Raw genomic sequence first — 26,082 nt, 5'->3', positions numbered from 1 at the left:
CGGAGGCCAGCCAAGGGACTTAAGGCCTTTAAATAAGGTGCACCACCCTAAAAAGCAGGGTTTCCTTCCCAACTGCCAACTGGTCGAGTTGAGGCACCTCAACTCGCCGAGTTGACTCATTAAACTTCGCGGCCAAAACAACTTCGACACGTCGAGTTGAGGATTCCAACTCGCCGAGTCCTCCAAGAAAATATAAATAATTGGAAATAAATTCATACCAAAAACCAGGCATTACAATTCTCCCCCACTTGAATCAAACTTCGTCCTCGAAGTCCGTTGTGTCGAACAATCCTGGGTAATGCTCCCTCATCTCCTCCTCGGGCTCCAAAATCCACTCCGATCCCTTGTGATGCAGCCACTGCACCTTCACTAGCTCCACTACCTTGTTCCTCAAGGTTTTTGTCTTCCAATCTAATATTGGCACTGGTTTCTCAACATAATTCAGAAGGTCATCCACCTGAATATCCTCCAAGCGTGCAAATGCGGACTCATCCACCGAACACTCCTGTAGTTGAGAGACGTGGAATGTGCTATGAATCTGGCTGAGCTCGGCTGGAAGATCTAGACGATATGCAACCCGGCCCATCCCGAACCAAAACCCTAAAAGGGCTGATATATCTGGGGCCCAGCTTGCCCTGCTTCCTGAACTGGATGACACCTTTCCAAGGTGACACCTTCAGAAGAACCATATTTTCCACTTGGAACTCCAAATCTGACCGGCGCTTGTGGGCATAGCTCTTCTTCCGACTCTAAGCTATCTATAGCCTACTCCGAACCTGCTGAATCATCTCGGTAGTCTTGAGTATCACCTCGGTACTCCCCATGACTCGCTGATGGACCTCGCCCCAACAAATCGGGGTCCTGCATTTCCTCTCATAGAGCATTTCAAAAGGAGGTCGATCAATGCTAGCGTGATAACTGTTGTTATAAGAAAATTCCATTAACAGAAGACACGTATCCCAACTCCCACCAAAATCCAATACGCACGCACGCAACATATCCTCTAGATTCTGAATCGTATGCTCACTCTGTCCATCGGTCTACGGATGAAAGGCTGTACTGAAGTGGAGACAAGTACCCATCTCGTCATGAAACCACTTCCAGAATCGAGAAGTAAAACAAACATCCCGGTATGAAACCACCGATACCGGCACCTCATGACGTGTCACCACCTCACGAACATAAATCTCAGCTAGCTTTTCTACAGAAAGACTCTCCTGGATCGGGATGAAGTGCGCGCTCTTGGTCAATCGATCCACGATGACCCAAATAGAATCTACTCCACGCATGGTCCTGGTTAGCTTCGTGATAAAATCCATCGTGATGTCTTTCCATTTCCATACGGGAATCTCAAACGGCTGCATCTTGTCGTGAGGTCGCTGATTCTCAGCTTTGACTTTTCTGCACGACAAGCACCGCTCCACAAACCATGCTATATCCCGCTTCATGTAGGGGCACCAATAATTAGGATGAAGATCCCTATACATCTTCGTCGCCCCGGGATGAATGGAGAATCTCGACTTATGGTCCTCCTCCATCAGAACTTGGGTGCACCCCGCCCCATATAGAACCCAGAGCCTCTGATGTAAAGTCAACAATCTGTGGCTATCATAATCGAAGGAAGCCACCTGCCCTACAATCCACTCACACTTCTGACGCTCTTCCTTCATAGCCTCAACCTATGCCTCACGAATTTGCTCCAACAATGGAGTAACCACGGTCATCCTCAAGCATAGATCTTAGATCGGAGCCACAACAGCCTTGCGGATAAGAGCATCGGCCACCACATTGGCCTTCCCCGGGTGGTACAAGATCTCACAATCATAATCCTTCACCACATCCAACCAACGACGCTGCCTCATATTCAGGTCTGGTTGATCCATCAAATACCTCGGACTCTTGTGGTACATGTAAATAGTACAACGAACCCCATAGAGGTAATGCCGCCAAATATTGAGGGCGAAAACCACAGCCCCCAACTCTAAATCATGCATCGGATAATTCGCCTCATGAGGCTTCAACTGCCTCGAAGAGTAAGCGATCACGCGACCCCGCTGCATCAATACTGCATCCAAACTCGTGATCGAGGCATCACAATAGACCAAAAAATCATCGAAACCCTCCGACAAGGTCAGAATCAGCGCCTCACACAGCCGTTGTTTAAGAGTCTCGAAAGCTGTCTGGTGCTCAGGTCCCCAACGAAATGTCACCGACTTCCTGGTCAGGTCAATGGAACAACAATCTTGGAGAAATCCTGGATGAATCTACGATAATAACCAGCCAAACCAAGAAAACTCTGAATCTCAGTGGAGACCTCGGAACCTCCCACTGCATCACGGCCTCAACCTTGGCCGGATCGACCAGAATACCCTTCTGATTGACAAGATGACCCAGGAACTGCACCTCGCGCAACCAGAACTCGTACTTGGAGGACTTTGCAAAAAGTATCTCCATCCTCAATGTCTCAAGCACCTCCCTCTACTGCCCCTCGTTGTCACACCCCCAAACCAGAACTGTGGAAACGTTCGGGGGCGGAGGACTTTAGGTAAGTATCACAACACATGCAATATAGTAATCAAAGTACAAACAACCATTGTATTAATAAGTATAAGTTTTACATAAGTGTTTAAACATTACATATTCAAACACTAAAGTAGGTACAGCAGAAGACAAGCGTCGCGGTACGGTACTAGGTAGTCTTCTCAAGAGCTTCGGGAGTGTACCTGTCTACTGGATTCCTGAGAATACAAGTTATTTGAAAAGAGTAGATCAGCATTTTGTTGGGTTATGAGCATTCTAACACTCCTAAGTGTACATGCAACCCTAAATACCTTGGATCTATATTTTCTCTATTATACATACAATTATGAACATCCAAGGTATTATCCTAATCTAGCATACAAAATAATAAATATAACAAGATAGAATACATACCTCTTTGATGTAGAATGTCTTCATGAAGCTTGAGTGCCTAGTGCCCCAAGTGTGACACCTCAAATTGTTCACAAAACACCAAATACACTTGGAATAACTTGAGAGAAACTTGAACACTCCTTGAAATCGTCTAGCCCTCATATTCACACATTAGTGCCTGATTTCTTGAGCCATGGGATTCTTTTATATGGTGGCTATTAGGGTTACACCATGTAACTCATAACTTTACCTATTCCTTATGCTCCATGGATTTTAACCTCCATGGAGTATCCATGGGTCACCCCATGGACTTAGTCCAACATAAGGAATCTTGGATCACAAGCCCACATATATAAGAATGAATGATTTACACAATCAACCCATATATTTAATTAGTCTCCTTTTGATCACTTAATTAATTCCAAATTAATTCTTGATCAATACTAATTAAATAACCTTATTAATATATTAGAACTTATAATATATTAACCAACCTTAAGTGTTATTTCTCTCATTATAGTCTATCCAAATGCATGATGCCATGCAACCCAAATGGACCATGCCGGGTCGGGTCAAGTCTTACCAATTATAGTTATGGACTTAGACATTAATCCAACAGTCTCCCACTTGGATAAGTCTAAAACTATTATTGCGTATGACTTCAGGAACCGATCAACAATCGTAGCTCTCAAAAGCTTCTGTCGAACTCTGACCTTGTCGATGAACTCTGACCTTTGTTAATGACTTGTCCATTAGATAAGGGATCATATATTCCTCCATTGTAGATATCATATGGACTGAGACATGGATTATCAATCATTCTCTCTGTCCATTTGTTGTTTCCTGATTTCCGATTCATGATGACTAACTGATTGAACAAATCAAATCAGTCCTGGCTTGGCCAAGCACTCACATGTATCATCTTTAAATCATCGAGGGGGCCCACAGATATCGTTTTTATCCCGAAGGTAAAAGGAATGGATAAACTTCGACTCATATGGCTTGTTCTACAACTTGTTGAATCATACACAAAGGCATGTTTTATAACATCGAGTTACCAATGCGTTTTCGTGCAATCAATGTATAACCAACTCATAGTAACAACTCATATCTCTAGGTTTGAAGAATATAAGATATTATCGTCTCATGATCACTCGTGATAAAATCCATGAAGTGATTCAAATGAGCGCGGGTTGAATCCAATACTTAGAACTTATGAGCACTCATGAGTGTTGTAGCACCACTTTGTCCACCAACTTGGACCTCTACAAACCAACCCATGACAGTCTTGATTCATATCTACTTCCAACATATGACCGACTGTGGATGGTTTGAATAACTTAATCATTCAGGAAGAGCGACTTAGTTATTCTGGAAGTCAAAACATGCAAAGTGAAACACAGGAATAAATGAATCAAATATGGTATCAAACCCTATGAATATAAATAAACACTTTTATTTATCACCATACTGATTACTCATTATTCATTGTTTCGGTTTTATCAACTTTATACTTGAATTAAAAACACTAGTTGTCCCATGCTCCAAGCATGTACACTATGTTTTTCTTAAACAATAGCTTTGCCATACACCAAGTATGCACTCTATGTTTGTCTATGATCCTTACTTTGTGAAATAAACCAATTGAACATAATTTCAATGATTCTAATTTCACACTCCCAAATCCTTATCGAAAAATGTGAGAATTTCAAATTCCTATCATTTATCGAAATCTGTTTAGATTTTAAACTTATATGCACTGACCCTCCTGTAATGAATATGTACAAAGTGACAAAGACTTGTCAACAGTCATTATAAGGTATTCCAATGGAGATCAACTCCATGGAAACTACATCTCATATTCAAAGTACATTGCTTTGGACATGCTTCTTGCATTAAGTTTTCTAATCTTACACAGATAACTTCCACCTATGGAGACAACTCCATATTCTCATTTTGACTATCACTTCTGAATAAGAGATGCCTCTTTTCAGAATATGTCAATATGGTCCTTCCAAAATTAGCACTATACTTCCAACTGTCCCTGAGCAACCAATCTTTGGTAAACCTCAGATTGTACTCGACAATTGCTTAATCATTTTAGTCATATCCAATTCTAGACCTTTTCCCTTCTTAATGCCTCTGGGCATTTGGAAAAATTTAGAAATGACAAATAATATAGCACATGCAATCGATCCTGTACCCAAAGCAAATGGTACACGATTCATGAAGTCTCACATAAATACATGATTCTAAACTCCATGGAAACTACGTCTCATATTCAAAGTACATTGCTTTGGACATGCTTCTTGCATTAAGTTTTCTAATCTTACACAGATAACTTCCACCTATGGAGACAACTCCATATTCTCATTTTGACTATCACTTCTGAATAAGAGATGCCTCTTTTCAGAATATGTCAATATGGTCCTTCCAAAATTAGCACTATACTTCCAACTGTCCCTGAGCAACCAATCTTTGGTAAACCTCAGATTGTACTCGACAATTGCTTAATCATTTTAGTCATATCCAATTCTAGACCTTTTCCCTTCTTAATGCCTCTGGGCATTTGGAAAAATTTAGAAATGACAAATATTATAGCACATGCAATCGATCTTGTACCCAAAGCAAATGGTACACGATTCATGATGTCTCACATAAAGACATGATTCTAGACCAGTCTTTTGCTACAATATTTTTATTTGCCATGTTTTCAAAATTTGACTATGAAGAGGGATGCCGTAATCATAATCGAATTTTGAGAACGCAATATATAGAATTTCCTTAAGTTGAACCAATCCAACATGAAATTCATATATATATTCTTGACTAAAGATGATTAAGGTCTCAATCTAAGCCTTTAGAACTGAAATGAAGTATATCCTCTCCCTTAATTATAGCAAAACAACTTTTTCAATCCCTGCAGCGTCACGAATTGAAAATTTTGTTTTCTATAATTAACATTGCTAACTTGCAACACTAACAATAATTATCATGCTCCCACTAACATGATGATTATTAGCATAACACTTATGCTCCCACTAGCTTTGACATGTACTCAGAAATCAGCTGGACTTCTAGAAATCAATACTTTATTGACTTCCTTACCAAAGTTCATATTTCTGATACGAGATGCTTTGATAAAACTTTATCAAAATCATACACTTGTCCTTAGATAGCATGCATGTGTGTCTAAACAATTTCAGAACTATGAAAAGGGATGCCATAATCATAGTCTCAATTGTTTAGACCTTTTGCCATCTGCTTCAAATCTACTTGGTGGAAGTGTTTCCTCACCATCATTTTCATGAACCGGAGAGAAACCTTGTGACCCTTAGATTTTATGGTGTATGTGTTCTTATCCATGTGAATCGTCAAAACCATAGTCACAAGACAAGGATAATGACAAATCCAAACTCATATGGACTGAACTTATGCAAATATTCAAGAGATAGTGCGGATTCTTTATCAAGACAAACACTTCACACATTTGGCCTTAGTTGGTCTTTGTTTAATCCAAAACATCACAACTTACCAACTTCAAATGTACAAGAGTAGGACACTCTTACTCTTACATTTGACAAGTGTTATAAACCTTTCTTTAAGATATGTCACTCAACTTATAGTCTTGGAGTATGACTCTAAGACTTGTTTTGAAACGAAGTATGACTCATCTTCTTGATTTAACCATTTCAACAATTCATGACTCCTCTTCTTAGTCATAAGAATGCACTAAGATGTCCTTAGAAGACCAATTATGATGTGGTTCTTTAATCATTAAGATGATCACAAAACATGATACTAAAGTACTCTCCCATCTTTTCAGATTTGAGAAACTTTTATCTGTCTGCCTAATTTGATTCTTCCCATTCGTTCTGCCATACATTGAGACTTTTCCAATGTTTCAGAATTATACTTAAACTTGTAAGTATAACTGTATTTACTAAAATTTAGTAAATCATGATGAATAGTCTTAACGAGCTTTGTGGTGGACTTGACCAGTGCACAAGAATGTGTACTCGATCCCTTTAGTCCTTAACTTGACTCACACATCCATGTGAACAAGTCTTAATTTTCCAATGCTTGGAAGTTCTCATTCATCATACTATTCAACTTGCATGATTCCAAGTTTCTATCCAACTGAAGCCTTGGGAATGAAAATCTTTCCTTATTTGGTAAATTATGACACTACCACAAACGAAAGAATCAAGTCCATTTTTTTTCAAATATTGCTATCAATGGAATCATATAAACAACCATTTTTCACAAATGCCACTTGTAAGGATATTTAAAATAAATATAAAATTAAAAACTTTTATTTTATTTCAAAACTTTGCGGAAAAAACTTATCCTTATAGTGCAAATGCATACGAAAAAACTTGTTGTTATCTATTCCTAAGCAATATATCATAACTCCTAAGTAACAGCTTCAAAATTCTGATGCGATCGAAATCCACCTACGCGATCAGAATCAGCATATACTTCCTTTAAGCTTTCTCTCTATTCTTTGATTCTTAAAACATCAACATGTGACCCAGTCACATCATGTAATGAGGATCTTAGAATAGAAACTTAACAGAGTTAGATAATGGGCTCTACCTGAAGTAGAGTCAGACTTATTGACTTTAACATCCTTAGGTAAACTTGGCAGCTTTGCAATCAACGCCCCTTCCTTTGGCAAAATAAACATATTGACCCTTTGGTAATGGGACTATCTCAGACTTAGCCTTTCTCCTTACCATTTGGTCAACCGGGTTGACTATGGCCAATCCCTTTCCATTGGGAAGAGAATGCTTTTTCTGGATTTCCAGTGTCACCATTGTCACTATCCATAAAGTTTTTGGGAAGTTGATCTTCTAATCAAATTTGCTTTACTATAGTTCCAAATCATTGCTGATTCAGCAGCACCAAGCAAATAGATATGATCATTAAGGTTCATGTCATAGTCTGTTTCATAGTAGTCCCAAAGGAACTCACTATGTGACTTATAAAGTGATTGAACATCCAACTTTCTCAAGACTTTGACACCCAACTCTCCCAGCTTGTCAATATGTGACTTCATCTCTAAGATGTGATCACACATAGACCTTGCTTGCCATTAGGGCTTGAGTGACCTTGAACTTGTGGGTTAGGGAGAATAATTGGAGGAGGTGGAGGAAGTAAAGTTCCAAGAGATTTGGGAAGATCATAGATGTCTGAACTAGACATCTTTTGGGAGATATTCAAGATAGTTGATCTAAAGTCCTTAATATAACACCCAATATGAAATATTAAGGCTAGGATCCAACAACCTATTTATAACTGGAAGAGGGATGCCGTAATCCGAGTTATAAAATAGTTGAAGGTAGGTAAATGACGATTTACCAATTTCCACCATGAAAAACGAAATAATGTAATTAGGTTTTTAATTGGATTTGAAACTCCTAGATCTTTTGAGATTCATTGAACTTTTCAATGGCATGTTTCAATCTCGAGTGTGCCCTTCAGGTTTTGTGACTGGGATGCCGAGGATCACAAAACAAGGTGTGAAGTAACCATGCAAATATACTTGGTACCCTTAATATTTACCCCTCAATCGATGTGCCGGTTAACCACACGAGCTCCACCGATACTATGATAAATATTAAGTTACCCTTTGCCTACTTTGTTAAATCCAGGTTAGTGTGCCGGTTAACCACACACGCTCCACTAACGGTTTAAACAAAGTGCAAAGTGTAATTTCATGGATTAGCACCTTATTCACATTTTCCTAAGTAACTAAGATTGGGAATTCATAAGTGTTTAGTTACTTAGTATTTATCATTAATACTTTTAATGAAGGGAGAATTATAGTCCTTGTCCTACCCGTTCGGCTAACGACCCTCCACCAGTCAAGGAAGCGGTGGGTGAGAGTGGACACCCATTAAACTGCCATTTTATAGGCAGTAACCTTATACCCCCCTTATAGACCGGCTTCGTGAATGAGGCCTACTAACGGTAAGACTGACTTGCTCTTATACATATATTTATTATTAACTTATAATACTATAAAGTATAAGGATTGAATTTTAACTTTTAAAATTCTAAGGGCTAACTTGGAATTAAAGTATTCATGGGGAAAACTTTACAAATTCCAAAACTTGAGGGCAAGTTTTGAAAATATTCAAAACTAATTAATTCCATAACTTATGTGTTTAAAGTAGTTTTAATTAAAAAAAATCTCTTCAAGTTCCATAACTTGAGGACAAGTTATGGAAGACTTTAAACTAATAAAAGAATGTAACTTTTCTTTATTTTTGTAACTTATGGAACTAATTAAGGTTACACATTTTATCATTTAATGAAGTGACTCTTGAACCTCCATAACTTGAGGACAAGTTATGGAGTCATAAAACCATTTAATGAGGACAAGACTCTTCATTTTTGTAACCATTGCCAACTTTTTATGAGTTTTATGAAACTTAAATGTGACTTTTCATATAACTTGAGGACAAGTTACAAAAACACATTTTAGAATCAACTCTTAGATTAAAATGGATTGAAAACACATAATCAATTAACTTTTCTATTAATCTAATAAACTCATATGAACAAAGATAATTCACATCAAATTATTTTTTCAAGTAATTAGCATAACTTTTAAACTAATACAATTCGATTTTTCAGCTAATTTTGCAAGTATAACAAGAAAACAAGCCTTGGCTCTGATACCACTGTTGGGTTATGAGCATTCTAACACTCCTAAGTGTACATGCAACCCTAAATACCTTGGATCTATGTTTTCTCAATTATACATACAATTATGAACATCCAAGGTATTATCCTAATCTAGCATACAAAATAATAAATATAACAAGATAGAATACATACCTCTTTGATGTAGAATGTCTTCATGAAGCTTGAGTGCCTAGTGCCCCAAGTGTGACACCTCAAATGGTTCACACAACACCAAATACACTTGGAATAACTTGAGAGAAACTTGAACACTCCTTGAAATCGTCTAGCCCTCATATTCACACATTAGTGCCCGATTTCTTGAGCCATGGGATTCTTTTATATGGTGGCTATTAGTGTTACACCATGTAACTCATAACTTTACCTATTCCTTATGCTCCATGGATTTTAACCTCCATGGAGTATCCATGGGTCACCCCATGGACTTAGTACAACATAAGGAATCTTGGATCGCAAGCCCACATATATAAGAGTGAATGATTTACACAATCAACCCATATATTTAATTAGTCTCCTTTTGATCACTTAATTAATTCCAAATTAATTCTTGATCAATACTAATTAAATAACCTTATTAATATATTAGAACTTATAATATATTAACCAACTTTAAGTGTTATTTCTCTCATTATAGTCTATCCAAATGCATGATGCCATGCAACCCAAATGGACCATGCCGGGTCGGGTCAAGTCTTACCAATTATAGTTATGGACTTAGACATTAATCCAACACATTTAAGCTGGTGAGTTCATAAGTATTTTAGTTCTGTTAAGTATACCCTAAGTTCTTTGAATAAGTTCACTGGTTTCTCCAGGAAATCCTATATTTCCTGAGGTGATTAACTGATAACCTCAATAGTTTCCCTCTGTAGTTACTTGGTTTATACTGATTATATATAACCCAATATCGAATGGACAGTCAAATGGGTGTATTTTCCCTAAGCCCACAACCAAACAAGGAACAGGAAGTAAGACGGAAGTCACATATTTCACTGTCAATCGGATATTACTTATGTACAACTCTGATGTAATAACTAAGGAATTATAGAATTAACCACTAAAGGTCTTTTATGTTATACTAGTTTACAAAGATTGAATGACTAAGTTTCATTTGATAAGTGGTTTAATTCCATAAACCGTTTCCTTTGTATAAGTGGTTTAATCCCATAAACCGTTTCATTTGTAAAAGTGGTTTAATCCCATAAACCGTTTCATTTGTATAAGTGTTCTTAGTTATATCTGTTCTACAGTAAAAACCTTAGTATTAATCATGGAGAATATTTTGTTATCCATAATACTGCCTTGTGGTTTTAAATGTTCAAAACCAGAAGTACAATACTTGATTTCATGATACGTAGCTCTTATTGTAAGTAAAAGCTACTGAAGGTATACTTGGTCGGGATGTAATTAACTTTTCTTACTGTTATAAGAGAAGTATATTACTTTGTAATTCACTCGTTGTTTTATCCATGTGAGTCCTATTAACCATACTAATATGACTGATGTGCCTGCGGCGACGTTCTTCAGGCGTCGGAACTGGAATGATATTTGACACCCTAGGCCTGCCGGCCAAACTGTAGCGAACAGTAGAGGTGCGGGATAGTCAATCCCATATAGATCTATACACAAATTCACGCTCTCCCTACAAGAGATTCTGGCTAATAGTTTAGGACTTAAAAAGGTCGTACTTAGATAAGTACACCGTTAAGGGTCTCACAAATTTATTGTTTCAACGAGATTTCCGATGTATTATTATTATTACCCGATGAATGCTAACTCTGGTACTTTGTATCGTACCCTTGGTTAATGCAAACCCGGTAAGATGTATTATTACCTCGAGTTTGCTAACTCGGGTACTCTGTATAGTACCTTTGCTAATGCAAACCCGGCAGAATGTATTATCACCTCGTGTTTGCTAACTCTGGTACTCTGTATAGTACCATTGCTAATGCAAACCCGGTTTTATGTATTATTACCTCGTGTTTGCTAACTCTGGTACTCTGTATAGTACCATTGCTAATGCAAACCCGGCATTACCTCATGTTTGCTAACTCAAGTACTCTGTATAGTACCTTTGCTAATGCAAACCCGGTATGATGTATCTTTACTTCTTTAATATGTTGTTCGTATATTAAAGGTATTATACATATCTTGTTATAGTTGAATGTATTTTGGTAATTTCCTTGGAAAGTATACAGTCGTGAATCATACTTGTATCTTTAGTTTTGAATTATAAATTATACCTATTATAATTTATATGTTCTATCTGATTAGCATGGTTTCTCATGGATGGACACATTTGCTCAACCTGATACAAAGGTGAAGATACCAAAAGGAGTAACCTTTTGTACTCATATATGTATAATATATATATAATTAAGAAGGAAACGACCTTCGGACAAATAATACAACCCTAATTCCACATCCAAACAAGGAAAAGGATATAGGATAGTTCATTAGTCCTAAGCCCTTCGAATCTTATTTATACATTTATACATATATAAACATGATTTTGGCATTTATACTTTGAAATAGCTTATAAAACATTTTTCAAAGAATTTAACGGAGTTTTTACATGACTTTAAAGATTCAACATGGCTTCACGTTATTTTGAAAGTATTTGGTAATTCTTAAAAGCATACGAAAATTCTTTGTGTGATTATTATCACATATAGTTATTAACACAATTTAATATTGTGTTAAACTTGTATTCCCCCCCTAAAAAGCATATAAAACCATTTAAAAAGGTATATTATAGGGGTATGAACTCACTTTGATAAGCGGTGATTCGGGAAACGTTTCGTTTCCCATAAAGAGTTTATTTAACGAGAAATCGGCTCAAACCGGGCAGAGTTTCGATAGGAGAGAGGATGAATTCTCGAGAATTCCGGGGCTCTGGGGCTTGCTTCGGGCTTTAGACGCGATACCGGGGCCTTCGGGGGTCGTGAGAAAGTTTACGGGGTTAAAATGTGAAAAAGGGAAAATTTTGGGGTGAAAAATGGCTTTCATCCGAGAAGGCTCGCATGCCTTATATAGGCCGTAGCCTCGGATCCGGAGCAGAGGGAAGGAGACACGTGTCTCGGACAGGTGGCAAAATGGATGTTCGGCTCGGACAGGTGGCTTCGCAAGGCTTCGGTTCGGACTGTTGGTTCGGATCTGGCAGCTTCGGATTGGGCCATGCTTCGGTCCAATAGGAGGAGTACACGAGGCGAGGAAGGTGTCCGAGGAGCATCCGCGGGGTGTCTCCTGCGAGCCTGTCCGAAGCTCAGTGGACCGCGGAGTTGGTCCAATCAAAAGGCGACACGCGAAGCTCGGTCCAACCAGAGGATGACACGTGGAGGCCTCGCATGCGAGGTGACGTGTCCGAGGAGTGACTCAGCGAAATTTCCCGGTTTTCAATATTTTCTTGATTTTTGTGTCAAAAACTTGCGAAAATCATAACTTTCGCATATGAGCTCCGTTTTTGACGTTCTTTATATGCACGGTAGGTAAAATCATACTCTACGACTTTCGTTTAGACTTCGTCGGCTGATTTTGAATTTATTTTTAATATTCTTATTTTAAACAGACCGGGACGGGAATCCGTTAAAAATTCATAACTTCTTCATCCGACGTCCGTTTTCATCTGTCTTTTTACCGTTGTGCTACTTTTGACGAGACCTTCGATTCTCGTTTAAGTTGCGTCGGCTAAATATCGATTAATTTATATTTCGAATTTTTAGCTGTCTACTGCTAAATCGAAACTTCGAAAAATCATAACTTCCTCATACGAAGTCGGATTTTTACGTTCTTTTTATGAACGTTCTCGGTTTAACGTATTCTACAACTTTTATTTAGATTGTTAAGGCTAAAAAGCCTTTTATTGAAAATTCACTTTTTACACTGAACAGTGTTTTGCCGGTTTTACCGCGGATTTTCGATTGGTCATAACTTCTTCGTTATAACTCGGATTTCAGTGTTCTTTATGTTTTTGGAAACCTTGTTACAAACTCTACCACTTGGTTCATCCCAATTACGATTATTGATCAATTAATTTTTGACCTAATTTTGACTAGTGTCACACTCGTACTGCTCCTGCTTCTTGAAATAGACCAAGATATTGTTACACCCCCAAACCGGAACGGCGGAAACGTTCGGGGGCGAAGGACGTCATGTATAGTATCACAACAATTGAATAATAGTAATCAAAGCAACAACAACCATTATATTAATAGTATAATGTTTACATTACATTCGAATCATGCACGATTGACTCCAAAAGTAAATAACAAGTAAAGACTCGAAGCTACTATTCTCCATCTTCTTGAGTCCGGTGCGTGTACCTGTGTACTAATGTCCTGAGAATACAAGTAGGTTTTGAAAGAGTATCAGCATTAAGCTGGTGAGTTCATAAGAGTTTTGTTTTAGAAAAGAGGTTCTGTGTTCTTTCGAAAAGTGCGTTGTGTTTCTCCAGAAAACCTTATATTTTCTTATGTAATGAATGTTAAGTAAAAATGATTCTTACTAGTTCATCCTCCGAGTACTTAGTTGTAACGCCCGTAGATCCGGGCTAACCAATTTAGAGATAATAGGGGTCGAAAATGACTTTTTGACAAAAGATTATTTAGAATAAATAATCTTAACCAAGTTGTAGAATACGTCTCAAGGGTTCCGTACATATAAAGAACGTTGAAATCTGAGTTATAACGAAGAAGTTATGGTCCGTCGAAGTTTTACGGAAAAACCGGCACGACACCGGGAGACGTAAATAGTGAATTTACGATGGAGAACTTTTTAGCCTTAGAAATCTAAACTAAAGTTGTAGTATACGTTAAACCGAGAACATACAAAAAAAAGAACGCCCAAATCTGACTTCGTATGAGGAAGTTATGAATTTTCTAAGATTTGGCTTAGCAGTGCACAACCCGAAACTCGAATTTTAGATCGAGCGGTTTTTGGCCTACGCGACCTAAATTAGAATTGAAGATCTCATTAATAGGAACTCAACGGTAAAAAGCAGATGAAAACAGAGTCCGTATGTAGAAGTTATGAATTTTACATGGACATTTAACAGTATAATCTCCTCGTACTGTTAAATTTAAGATCGGTCAAGAATTAGCCGATGGAGTCAAAATGAAAGTTGTAGATCTTACTTTTACCTACGCGTGGATATAAAGAACGTCAAAAACGGAGGTTGTATGTGAAAGTTACGGATTTTAGAAGTCGGTAGTGTGCTGTGCGAAAATGGGTGATGTGGCACAATCTTGGCCATTGCTTTCTCCCCAAGTCTTGCCACTAGATGGTGACATGTGGCACCAAGTTCAGCCATTTTCACCCTATAAATAGAACCTCTCTCACCCTCATTTTCTTCACACCTTTCCCATTCTTTCTTCTCTTTACTCTCTCTAGAACCTCTCTCTAGCCCCGAAACTCCCCGAAAAGGGTAGGGAACCTCCCTAGGACGAGGCGGAAGCCCCGGAGTGCTCGACGACTCCGAGAAGAAGAGCTTTTCGGCTCGGGAACGCTGCTCCAAGCAAAGCCCGGTTTTCTATAAAACCCGCTGTAAGTGAGCTACGCCTACGCTATTTTTAATATAGCTTTTATTTAATTATAGTAACGTTATTAGGAACTTATAATAAGTACTTGGACTATTATTATGGGTTACATAAGTATTGTTTAACGCTTATATAATAGTAATAATAGCTAGACTATTAATTAGTCTCGGTGAATAATAGACTAAACTCTAGTCGTAATAATACTAGGTTTCGTCGAAGGAAATTATTTTTAAGAAGCGAAGCGCTGTCTGAGTTCGGAATCACCACCTTTTCAAGTGAGTGCATGGTCCCTTTCATCTTACACATAGATATGAAGTATTTAATATAAATTACATGCTATGTGTGCATATTGTCTGAATACTTGCTGTCTATGATGGGTGAAATATTTTTATACACGTTTTAAATGATTTAAATTGTATATGTATTTTATATCTACAAAACGTGTTGGGTAAAACATGGGTAGATGTAATAGTTGTTGTGTGACCAAATAAAATAATGAGATGCCTCGATATAGATGTTATTGATGATCCAGTCATCTAGCGGAGTATAGATGACGACCACAGACTATTCTAGATAGTCCAGTGGAACGCTAGTAGGCTTGCAACCTGTAGGTGTTTATTTGAACTGTGTGCTCACCAACAGTATTCCATTCCCCACATGGTTGCCTTATTTGACATGAATTGCTGAGGAACCCCCGAAGCATGTGTTGTCACCCTGATGAAAGTCCCTTAGACTAGGTCCCTTGTGTTAGATGTTTTAGGGACGTAAAGTGAGGATAACGGGAACGGGTAATCGGAATTGTTTGGTTTGATAAAGTTAATAAACTTATTTATTGTGGGTTGAAAACCCTATTTACTCACCAGGTTTCCCAACCTGACCCACTCAGTTTATTTATATCACAGGTGTTGATATGAAGTCACATTACACTGAGAGATTAAGGAGATATAAATCACTAGTGATAATGAATGTAAGTTCTGTTTATGCTTATGTTTCTGTATTGACGATGACATCCCAAATGTTTTAAAATGAATAAAAATACTTTTCTTCGGAAATGCTTTGATAACGTATTTATCATGTTTTACTGGGAACAAATTCCGCAACATTTTTATTAAAAGAGGTACTCTGATTTTTATAAAACATAAACAAAATCGGTCTTTTCTGGCCGTGAAAATGGGGATGTCACAGTTGGTATCAGAGCATTAGTTTAAGCGAACTAGGAATTTGTAGTATTTCTAGACTTAAACTTAGAATGTTAAGCGATGATTGTGAGATGTGAGCACTAGCTTATTTTAGGAATTATGCCTAAAATGCTTTTATGTGCTAAATGCTTTATGCCTGATATGATGTTATTTTGTTCGGATCTATGGTCTGTTGCCGACCGGATCTGGAAACCTTATGTGTTTAGGATTCTAAACGTACGACTACGATATTAGAACTAACATGTAAACGTTTCGGAGTGATAAGGACGGTTTAAACGACCATCCTAAATAAAGATCTAAATTCACCTTATTCGGTGTATAGATCAAAATGCGAGAACCCGCAGTGGAGCCGTGAATGCAAATGGGAACAGAAACCAACCCCCAGTGATTGAGCAAATACCGGTTGTGGTAGCCGCTGCTGAGCCAATAACGATGGCCGGAGTGCAAGCGATGATCCAGGCGATGTTAGATCGTCAAATGGAGGAAACCAAACGTTTGCTCCAACAAAATCGAGAGGGAGCTACCATACCAATTGAACAGCCCGAATTGAACGAAGGGCAGTCTGAGGAGGGGAACTACAGTGGAACCGTTGGTCAAGCCAACCCCCCAATAGTTCGACAAAACAACCAATATGACATAGTCGAGAGGAATGGATGCAAGTACAAGGATTTTCTGACTTGCAAGCCATCGACTTTCACTGGAAAGGAAGATCTGATCGGAGTCATGGATTGGATCTCGGAGATGGAGTTAGCTTTCATGACTTGTGGTTGCAGAGGCAAGTTACAAACCACCTTTGCAGTACGTCAATTCCGAGGAGGTGTTGTGCGCTGGTGGATTACCTTGGGGAAGACTCTGAGCCCCAATGAGCCCCTGCAACTGACATGGGCAGAGTTTTTGGTGTAGTTCAAACGCAAGTACTGCTCAGCCCAAAACCTGCTCGAGCTAGAGAAACAGTTCCTGACCTTGAAGAAAGGAAGCATGTCAATTGATGAATACACCAACAACTTCACAGAGAAGATGGAGTTCGCCTTGCGTCTTGTTTCGGATGAGCTGACGAAAATCGACAAGTACGCAAACGGACTTCCATGGGAGTACGCGATGCCAGTGCGTCAGGCACCTACTCTAGAGGCAGCTATCTGGGCTGCCAAGTCTGTGGAGGATATGATTAAGGGAAGAGTTGCCAACAAGATTGAGGTTGGCGAAAAGAGGAAGTTTGAGGGGTCTACGAGGCCCAATAAGAAGATCAAGTCTGGTTCAAAGGAGTTTAGCGGAGGAGGAAACAAAGTGAAATGGTGCGAGAAGTGCAAGAAGAAGCACTTTGGGAAATGTAGCGAGGAAGTGACTTGCTACAAGTGTGGGAAGACCGGACATTACGCCAACGAGTGCACCTCCACCAAAAGGGTGTGTTATGAATGCCGTGAAGAAGGGCACGTTGCTAAGGATTTCCCAAAGAAGAAAGAGGTGGCAAGACCAAACATTCCACCAAAACCGAAGGCAAGAGCGTTCCATATGATCCTTGACGAAGAAGATGGAAATGAAAGGGATCAGGAATGAGGATCTATGAAGTAGTCGTGTAAATAGTACCACGTGGTGTAGCCTATTAGAGGCATAGTATAGGTTGAACTTGAACACCTATGTAATCGTTTCAAGGAATAATATAAAACCTTCGTTTTGTTATCTAATGTGTCAAGTTGTTATGTGATTTTTTTGTATGGTGACTTGGGTGAACTGCGAGACAATATTTGGGACGAGTATGAGTAGGTGTGAAAGGTGGTAGAGGCCTATACTACCGGAAGCACAGGACTCACGCATGGATCAAGGAAAGTCACAAGGTTACCAAGAAGCTAGTAATTGATACCGTTTTATTCAAATATGTCGTTACAATCATTTCGGTAATGACTAAGAGGATGATTGTTATTCCAACCCTAGTGGTCATATCTAATTGAGTCCGACTACGATAAGTATGTTACGTGGTTCAGAGAACCAAGTTTGATGTAGCATCTGACTTAAGTCGGAAGATTGAAATAAAAGATAATCAAAGCGATCGGTAGAGGTATCGTGATAGTTGCTTGTAGCTAGAAATGCTACCTTTTAAGATGTGATTAGAACATGAAGAAATGTATAGTCTGTTCTGGAAGACTCTAAGAGACCTGAGTCTAAGCGTGGGAACATACGATGATAAGTCATTAGAATATGACATATCGGTCCATTTTAGTAATAAAATAAATTATCTTAAGTTTGTTAAGAAGAAGAAGCAGTCTCCAGTAAGGATCAAGATTGTGACTTGAAGGTCATAATTTGGAGTCTAACATGAGATAGGGAGCAAGTGCAAGATCGAGCACCGCCTGCAATCAGGAAGTCTTAGAGTTAGATATTCGTTCGAAGAAACATCAAAGTTACGGTTATTACTTAGGATGAAGAGATAACGTATGGAGTCATCATGTGAGCCTTGTTTCGTTGATGATTTCAGGACGTAATCATCCTAAGGAGGAGATAATTGTAACGCCCGTAGATCCGGGATAGCCAATTTAGAGATAATAGGGGTCGAAAACGACTTTTTGACAAAAGATTATTTAGAATAAATAATCTTAACCAAGTTGTAGAATACGTCTCAAGGGTTCCGTACATATAAAGAACGTTGAAATCCGAGTTATAACGAAGAAGTTATGGTCCGTCGAAGTTTTACGGCAAAACCGGCACGACACCGGGAGACGTAAATAGTGAATTTACGATGGAGAACTTTTTAGCCTTAGAAATCTAAACAAAAGTTGTAGTATACGTTAAACCGAGAACATACAAAAAAAAGAACGCCCAAATCTGACTACGTATGAGGAAGTTATGAATTTTCTAAGATTTGGCTTAGCAGTGCACAGCCCGAAACTCGAATTTTAGATCGAGCGGTTTTTGGCCTACGCGACCTAAATTAGAATTGAAGATCTCATTAATAGGAACTCAACGGTAAAAAGACAGACGAAAATAGAGTCCGTATGTAGAAGTTATGAATTTTACGCAGACATTTAACAATATAATCTCCTCGTACTGTTAACTTTAAGATCGATCGAGAATTAGCCGACGGAGTCAAAATGAAAGTTGTAGATCTTACTTTTACCTACGCGTGGATATAAAGAACGTCAAAAACTATGGTCGTATGTGAAAGTTACGGATTTTAGAAGTCGGTAGTGTGCTGTGCGAAAATGGGTGATGTGGCACAATCTTGGCCATTGCTTTCTCCCCAAGTCTTGCCACTAGATGGTGACATGTGGCACCAAGTTCAGCCATTTTTCGCCCTATAAATAGAACCTCTCCCACCCTCATTTTCTTCACACCTTTCCCATTCTTTCTTCTCTTTACTCTCTCTCTAGAACCTCTCTCTAGCCCCGAAACTCCCCGAAAAGCGTAAGGAACCTCCCTAGGACGAGGCGGAAGCCCCGGAGTGCTCGACGACTCCGAGAAGAAGAGCTTTTCGGCTCGGGAACGCTGCTCCAAGAAAATCACTGTTTTCTATAAAACCCGCTGTAAGTGAGCTAAGCCTACGCTATTTTTAATATAGCTTTTATTTAATTATAGTAACGTTATTAGGAACTTATAATAAGTACTTGGACTATTATTATGGGTTATATAAGTATTGTTTAACGCTTATATAATAGTAATAATAGCCAGACTATTAATTAGTCTCGGCGAATAATAGACTAAACTCTAGTCGTAATAATAGTAGATTTCGTCGAAGGAAATTATTTTTAAGAAGCGAAGCGCTGTCTGAGTTCGGAATCACCACCTTTTCAAGTGAGTGCATGGTCCCTTTCATCTTACACATAGATATGAAGTATTTAATATAAATTACGTGCTATGTGTGTATATTGTCTGAATACTTGCTGTCTATGCTGGGTGAAATATTTTTATACACGTTTTAAATGATTTAAATTGTATATGTATTTTATATCTACAAAACGTGTTGGGTAAAACATGGGTAGATGTAATAGTTGATGTGTGACCAAATAAAATAATGAGAGGCCTCGATATAGATGTTATTGATGATCCAGTCATCTAGCGGAGTATAGATGACGACCACAGACTATTCTAGACAGACCAATGGAACGCTAGCAGGCTCGCAACCTGCAGGTGTTTATTTGAACTGTGTGCTCACCAGCAGTACTCCATCCCCCACATGGTTGCCTTATTTGACATGAATTGTTGAGGAACCCCCGAAGCATGTGTTGTCACCCCGATGAAAGTCCCTTAGACTAGGTCCCTTGTGTTAGATGTTTTAGGGACGTAAACTGAGAATAACGGGAACGGGTAATCGGGTTTGTTTGGTTTGATAATGTTAATAAACTTATTTATTGTGGGTTGAAAACCCTATTTACTCACCAGGTTTCCCAACCTGACCCACTCAGTTTATTTATATCACAGGTGTTGATATGAAGTCACATTACACTGAGAGATTAAGGAGATATAAATCACTAGTGATAATGAATGTAAGTTCTGTTTATGCTTATGTTTTTGTATTGACGATGACATCCCAAATGTTTTAAAATGAATAAAAATACTTTTCTTCGGAAATGCTTTGATAACGTATTTGACATGTTTTACGGGGAACAAATTCTGCAACATTTTTATTAAAAGAAGTACTCTGATTTTTATAAAACATAAACAAAATCGGTATTTTTTGGCCGTTAAAATGGGGATGTCACATTAGTGTATACAAATCATATACAATCCAGATCGAACAAACAATCGATTGTGTGGTTCTGCCCCAAGCCCATAACCAAACAAGGAACAAGAAATGAGGTGGAGACCACACATTCCATTGGTTGTCGGATCTTCATGTATATACCCTTGAAGTATTCACTAGGTACTTACAAAGTTAACTGTATTGGTCCTTTGAAATCTATTGATTGTGTTCCTCAAGAAAATCCAGTATTTTCTTAGTGAAAGCATGATTAAACCAATTTCCTTCTATAACTACTTAGCTCATACTAGCTATGTATAAACCAATATCGAACAGACAATTGATTGTGTGGATCTGCCCTAATCCCACAACCAAACAAGGAACAGGGAATGAGGCGGAAACCACACATTCCACTGTCTATCAGATATTCTTCGTACCTAACCCGGATGCATAAACTAAGAAATTATAGAATTAATAATGAATATTTGTTAGTTGAATAATAAACCCATTGTTTCTAAAGTACTGATGTTTATCCTGGAAAATCCTATATTTTCCCTAAGTGTAAGTTATTGTCTTAACTGTTCCAAAACTGAAGAGTACAAGCATCTTCCATACTTATGTTGTTTAAGCATTGTTCTGTTTACTGAAAGTGTTGTTAATACCCTCCTGTGATCACTTAGTAGATATGAGTTATAGAAATCTAAATCGAACAGACAGTCGATTGGGTGATTCTGCCCTAAGCCCTCAACCAAACAAGGAACAGGGAATGAGGCGGAAGTCACACATCACACTGCATGTCGGATGATAATTTCATATAACCATGTTGTATATACTAAGTAATCCCTTAGTTATTAACCATGATGATTGATTGTTAAGTACATTATTACGTGAACGAGTCGTTGTTTCCCCTGTGAGTTCTTATAACCATGCTAATGGACGATAACCAATACCACGTACTTCGGACGTCGAAAACTGAAATTACGTTTGTCACCCTCGGTTGACTGTAGCTAATAGTCAGGGTGTGGGATTGTCAGTCTCGTATAGATCTATACACAAACTCACGCTCTCCCTCCAGGAGACTCCGGTTCCTAAGGAGTAGACTTCCCAGAAGTCGTGTCTCACAATGTAGTTCTCTCAACGAATTCACGAATAAAACTATGAAAACCCCTTTTTGTTATTAACATGTATATTTATGAAAATGGTGCCTCTGTTCATGTTTCATATTTAGTATGTTTTGTGTTCAAAAGTGTGTTAACGACAAGGAAATATAATAACTACATTCTATTTTTAAACGCCGATTTCTTGTGTTTTAATTGTATTCCCCCCTCCCCTTAAAACATTAAAAACCTCAGAAAATATAGGGGTATGAACTCACCTGATTGTGAGTGACTTGGATGAATGACAAAGATAGAATGCTTGGTATGCTAAGTGAAGTCCCGAGCACAATAAGGTCCTATTAAGCACATATTAACATGTATAGGCCTACAATTAGTGTCTATAACAACTAACAAGCATAGGAAACAACCTTAGAATGTAGGAAACACTTACAATTAAGTGTTAGAACCGAAAATGAGGGACATAAAGGAGTTCACGACCAACCACTATGGGTTCATGGCCTAAGATGTGTTCACGGCCCATGAACACATGAAGGGTTCATGGCCCACACATGAACATTTGAAGGGTTTACGACCCATACATGAAGAGTTCACGACCCTATTAAGGGTTCACGGCCGTGAACTCTTGAAGATCATAAAGATGGTTATGGAAGTGATGAGTCAATGGATGAAATTGAAGCACTTCACGTGAATAAGATGAATAACAAGAAAAATGGATGAATCACTTACGTTTGTGGGGTGAAATGAGAGCTTTTGTTGGATTATACTTGAGAGAACTTGAGAGGTTTTCGGCCAATGATGGAAGAAATGAGGAATAAATGAAGGAAATATATATATATATATATATATATATATATATATATATATATATATATATATATATATATATATATGTATATATATGTATGTATGTATCTATATATATATATATATATATATATATATATATATATATATATATATATATATATATATATATATATATATATATGGAGAGGGGTTCACAGCCAAACATGGGTTCACGGCCGTGAACCTAGTTTGTGGCCGTGAACCCCCTTTGATGAGTTTTCTGGTTCGATTGCATTTCTCTAATCCCAAGCTAACACTTCTCAACATCTAATCCTTAAGTGCACTAGGCTTAGAGACTCTCAAACTGACCCTAATCACAAAAAAATGATAGCAGAAACAAGTCTGACTTTTTATTGATCCAGTTGACTTAGGTGCTGTTTGTTTTTTTGAAGCAAAAATTCATTAAGTCTGCAGACCATCTCTGCAGCCATCTGCAGTAGAAGAGGTGGACCAAACTGCTGCAGACTGTAATAAGAAGCGTGTTTGTTTTTTTAACATCTGCATACTGCTGCAGATATTAAAAAATTAAAATAAACTGATTTTATAATCCGAATATAGTTTTTTAATACCGAAAATTTAATAATGTAAGACATTTCGGCAATAATTTATGATATTTCAGCAAAAAATAATGATATTTTAACAAAAAATAAAGATATTTTAGCATAAAATAATGATATTTCATCAACAAATTATTATTATTCAATATAAAAAAAAGAAAAAAAAATTTCAACAAGAATAAACAAAAAAAAAACGAAAAAAAATGTAAAATAAGATTTCAATAATATATAATCAATATTTTATCAAGAAAAAAAAGAAGAATAAGAGGTTGGAAGAGGTAGGAAGAGGCAAAACAAGTGCTGCGCCTAGAAGAGCACGCACAGAGGTTTTTTAATCCGAAGACTTCTGAAAAACAAACAGCTGCGAGATGAAAAGTGATGCGCGTGTGCTGCGATGCGCAGCAATAAGAGGCCTGAAGAGGTTTTTTTCCAAAAAACAAACAGCACCTTACAGAAAGAGATTTCGGGTTGTCACATCTTCCCCCCGGTAGAGGGAATTTCGTCCCGAAATTCGGATTCCGAGTGGTTGGTTAAGGATAAGGATAAGGAAAAGAGGTGGGTACTTTCGTTCTATTTAATCCTTGCCTTCTTCAGTGAATTAAGATCCTCGCTAGGTGTTTCAGCGGATCCTCACTGTTGGATCTGATGTTCTTATTTGTGGAGAGTGTGTGGGATTGACTTGCTTGACTATGCTCGTCCAACTGGTAAGATGTCCATTCGTAGTCCTGAGCAGCTTTTTTCCTAAAGTTCATGGTGGGACTCATACCTGGTTCATCTATCATCGTTTTGTGTACACAAGTCGTATATAATTAAGATTGATAAGACGGTCGGATGGGTGGCTCTGCCCCAGGTCCACAACCAGACAAGGAACAGGAGATAGGGCGAAAACAGACATCCTAAGTCCATAGAATCTTAATTATATACCACCCTCGCGTATACACTAAACATTGATAGGCTAACCGTATCTGTCACTAGCCTCTGTGCTTGAACTTGACTTGTTGCGTGAGTGGTATTTCCAAAATGGTCTGCTGGGAATACTTAGGGAAGGTTACGGGAGGATATCATACTCCTCGCATGAGTACTTTGGAGGTTTGAAGCGAGAGACAATTCCAAGGTTCGTATCTAGTTTGTCGTTATGAGAGACGAGAGTTTTGCTATTCGGTCGGTTTAAGGCGAAGGGTCTTCTCGGAGACACATAGGTTTGGTATAGCGTGGACTCAGTCAGACTAGGCGGGATGACGTCGTCGGATCACATGTTAAGCTAGTTCGAAAGGAGCATTTTGACCTTGTTATTACTACAGCGAATGTTTTGTATTGCATTAAGTGTGTACTAACTGAAGGATTGTTCTGATGAATGATACTTGATATTATGATCCCTATCCGGTCCCTCTATAATCGCTTGGTGTCTACAAGTGATATATAATTAAGTTTGATAAGACAGTCGACTGAGTGACTCTGCCCTAAATCCACAACCAGACAAGGAACAGGAAATAAGGCGGAATCACGCATTCTAAGTCTATAGGTTCTTAATTATATATGGCCCTAATGTTTACACCAAGTCATTATAGCTTATCAGAAAAGGGTATTTAGTTTTTATATAGACTATGTGCTGTATTTCGACGAGGAAGAAATTTTTATAGTTAGGATCTAGTTGGCAACGGTTTTCGTGAAAATGTAAGTTTGAGTAATGATTCAAGTTGGGAAACGTACCGCTGTCCTCAGTTGGTTCCAGGGTAGACTCTCCTGCAATAATCATTAGCACTCTTCCCTCTTCACCAGGGTTTTTGGCCAATGGACAATCCCTCCTGTAGTGCTCCGTTTCGCCACATTCGTAGCAGGTCTGACTTACTTCCTCAAGCGGGACCTGAGAGATTAGTCGTGTCGGTGCCCTACAGAAACGGATGGTGTGTCCCCTTCTGAGGCAGTTCTTGCAATACATCTTCCGACACCTTCCGGTATGATGAAAGTTGCATTTATTACATTTACGGACGGTTCCAGCATAACGACTGTCGGGTGCTGGTGTGGTCGGGATCGTGGCAGCATAGGCCGTACCCCTCTATTGTCCCTCGGAGGGCTCTTGTGTTGATTGTATCTTCTTCCCGCTCTTGGACTTTTATTTATCATCACCTCCTTTGGTTGACTCAGGAACGGGCTCCATTATGCCTTGGCGGATTCCATAGTCCACTAATGTTCGAGCTAGGCGTTTGGCACTGTCAACGTAAGAGGTTTTGCTACTAATACATTTCCTTGGATTAGAGAAGGGAGTCCCCAAATGTATCTCTCTACCTTCTTGCTCTCCGGGGTAACCATCCCAGGGCATAGGGCAGGTAAATCGCTGAATCTATCGGTGTAGGCTACTATGTCTGAGCCTGCCATGGTAAGATTCCACAGCTCTTGCTCTAGTTTCTGTATTTCGCCCCTCGGGCAGTACTCTTCCAGCATCATCTCTTTTAGATTGTCCTAGCCCATTACGTTTTCCACTGGAAGAGTCAGTAACTTGACATGGCCATTCCACCAGGTAAGGGCTCTGTC

This window comes from Lactuca virosa, chromosome 5 (genome assembly GCF_052849685.1).
Source record: "Lactuca virosa cultivar CGN04683 chromosome 5, Lactuca_virosa_CGN04683_v6, whole genome shotgun sequence".
NCBI classification, from domain to species: Eukaryota; Viridiplantae; Streptophyta; class Magnoliopsida; order Asterales; family Asteraceae; genus Lactuca; species Lactuca virosa.
This window is presented reverse-complemented; position numbering follows the sequence as displayed.